General features: G+C 39.4%; 1 pseudogene across 1 annotated transcript; it reads right to left on the bottom strand.

The window, feature by feature from the left end:
- On the bottom strand, window positions 1-558 carry Gm5176 (predicted gene 5176; annotated as a pseudogene). The gene has a single exon (NR_033603.1). The product of NR_033603.1 is annotated as a predicted gene 5176 (transcript).
- Between the last annotated feature and the right edge of the window lie 2,637 nt (window positions 559-3,195).

Below are 3,195 nucleotides of genomic sequence, written 5' to 3'. Positions count from 1 at the left end.
CTCATCCTTTTCACCTTCCTTTTTTCTTGCTCTTTTCAGCCTTGACCACCCCCTTTTTCGCTGCATCAGGTTTTCCTTTAGCTCTGTAGGCAGCAATATCCTTCTCGTACTTCTCCTTCTGCTTGGCAGCTTTCTTCTTATGGGGCTGCTTGTTATCCACTGCAGTGTTGTTCCACATCTCTCCTAGTGTCTTTGCAACATCACCAATGGATAACCCAGGATGCTGGCCTTTGATTTTGGGGCGGTACTCAGAACAGAACAAGGCGAAGGCCTCTTGGAAGCACTGGGTCCTTGAACTTCTTTTTTGGTTACCCCTTTGGGGGATGGAAGTGAAATGTAATTTTTCATTTCTCTTTCATAACGAGCCTTGTCAGCCTTTGCCATATCTTCAAATTTCCCCTTTTCTTTAGCAAACATGGTCTTCCACCTCTCTGAGCACTTCTTGGAGGACTCTGAGTTGACAGAAGCATCCGGGTGCTTCTTGTGCTCCTCCTGGCAGGTTTGCATAAAGAACACACATGAGGACATTTTGCCTTTTGGCTTCTTAGGATCTACTTTTTTCTTCCACAAGCGCTGTCTCTATGGAGCTCAATGTACTGCAATCTTGTGTGTTTATACCTGGCCATTAAAAGCATTATGGTACAGATTATTCGAGTTTGCATAAATTTTTATTATTCTAACAGAGGAACTTCCTAGATGTCAACAAATACCATTTAGAGGGTAGGGGACAATCCAGAAGTCTGTATTTGTAATGTACTATCCGACACCTTAAAACCTCCCAAGAAAAAGCTTACCTAGCACAAAGGCTGCTTTTTTTGTTTTGTTTTGTTTTAAAGACTATGCTTTAACGACTGTATGCTTGAGGGGTATCTGCCATCTCCCTTGGACAGGAGTTATGCAAAGACCCTGTGTAGGTGCTGGAAAAGGATCAGGTCCTCTGCAAGAGCAGCAAACACTTTTTACTGAGCCATCCCTCCAGGCCCACCCAGGCTACATTTCTAAATAGCATTCACTCCCCACTTCAAGAAAAGAAGTTTCTCAACGATAGTCAGCCAGCACTTTTAAGAAATGAGAACTATAATGAGCCTGAAAAACTTGAAGCCTCCTTAATGTAGTCTACTATATACAAAGCCAAAAGCACTGCCCATCAAGCCTGTGATCATGTGTTTAAAAAAAATAAGTTGAAATTTAATATTTTTAAACATATGAAGTGCAGCACAAACTGGATCACCACCTCACATCCTTGCGCACTGAGGCTGTCCTGAGCCGTCACACGCAGGCTCGCTCTCCTAGGACCTCCCCTTGGGAACACTGGTTTGGTTCCTTTAGCCAAATGCCAGATTCCCGACTTATCCCTACCCCAAGTTTTTATCGAGGCAGAAATTATTCTACCAAACCACAGAATAAATGTTGGGCTTGTCACTTGCATTTTTGATCACTGTTCCCAATTCCTTTTAAGTTAAAAATGTAGTTTCAACATACTACCTTTAAACAACTTGAGCTTTATATGGATTTTAAAGTAAAGTCAATAACTCACTTCCTGTTTGTTGTGTCCAATTTCTTTGATATCAAAACATCTGTCAACTTCTTGAAAGATGAAAAATCTGAAGCTACAGTAAGATGTCAAAATGAATAGTCTACACAGTATGTAAAAATCTGAGAAAAAAATCTTTAAATGAAAATTTCTACTCCAACAATGTTTTCATCTCTCTAAAACAATGTGACAGCCCATAATTAGTCCCAGAGTCTCCGTTTTTAATGCAGGCTAGTTTAATGTCTGAGTTTATAACCAGCAGACACAAACCCCACCTCTCACTATCAGCACAGCTTGTCACTGACAGGTACATACGCTTGCTTAATTAACTTAATTAACTTAATTAACTGCATAGTTAAATTACCTAACACTTTAAAAATTGAGTTTATAACTACCAAATTAATAAACAATGAATTTTTAAAGTGATCAGCACGTTTTCCAAACTCCCTATAAATTATGCTTCTTCTAAATTATATTTTGTATATCTAAATCAACATTTAATTTAAAGCTAAAAATTAAGCCTAAAACTTGTACTAGACTAATAAAGACTATATCTAGATATCTATATCTATCTAGATGTTTTTTTGAGACAGGGTTTCTGTATAGCTCGGGCTGTCCTGTAACTCTGTGGACCAGGCTGGCCTCGAACTCAGAAATCCGCCTGCCTCTGCCTCCCAAGTGCTGGGATTAAAGGTGTGTGCATCACCACTGCCCAGTAAAAGACTTTATTCTTAAACTAAGCCCCGAAATCAAGTACATGGTTATTAGATCTCATACTTCTGCATAGCAAGATAGTTTCCAAATAAATTGTAGTGGGAAGCCTGTTAACTCAGATAAACCCATAAATTCTGTCTGTAGTTACAAACATGGGTATAAAAATGTATTTCGGTTACCTCTGGACTTTCATCATAGACACCAAACATTGTCACTAAACCAGCTTCAAAGCTAGGAACTCCTTTATGTGATTTTGTCAATGAGCTCAAAACCAAGTAAATGCCATTTTTCCTTCGCCAACTCACTGCATCCCAACAATGAAGACACTGGAGACGTCATCCTTTATAGACCTAATGCTGCTTTGATGAGCTGCATAAAAGAACCCTAAGAAACTGCAGACAGACCTTTTTCAGACACTCAAATTAAACCAACTGTGTGAACAGTCTGGTCACCTACCAGAATAGACAGACCATAGGTCTACAAAATTACATCAAGATTTTGTATTTATGAAGAACTGCATGTGTGAAGATATGGCTCAGTGGTTATGAGCAGTCTTTTTCTTCCAAAGGACCCAGGTTCAATTCCCAGCACCCACATAGAAGCTCACAACTGTAACTCCAGTTCTAAAGGATGTGACACCGTCACACCAATGCACATTATTTTTTAAAAAGAGGAAAAGAACTGTACAGGGTTTCCATGGTTTCTTGGAGGAAAACACACAAATGTCATAGCTCTAACAATGAAAGTGTGAGCTCGGAACTGGAACGTCTGTAGACAATGAAATGTGCTAGACCACAGGATCCTTTTCTTCTCGTGGTATCGCAGATTTAACTTGCTAAAGCTCTTCAAGTTTTAACAGGTCAGAGTGGTTGGCTTAAGCACAGAATTAGCGGCTCTCCCATCTTCAAAGTTATGTATAGTTATAAAAACTTCAAATATCACCAGTG

This window comes from Mus musculus, chromosome 10, assembly GCF_000001635.26.
Source record: "Mus musculus strain C57BL/6J chromosome 10, GRCm38.p6 C57BL/6J".
Classification (NCBI taxonomy): domain Eukaryota; kingdom Metazoa; phylum Chordata; class Mammalia; order Rodentia; family Muridae; genus Mus; species Mus musculus.
Note: the sequence above shows the minus strand (reverse complement) of the source record. Positions and strands in the feature narration are given on the sequence as shown.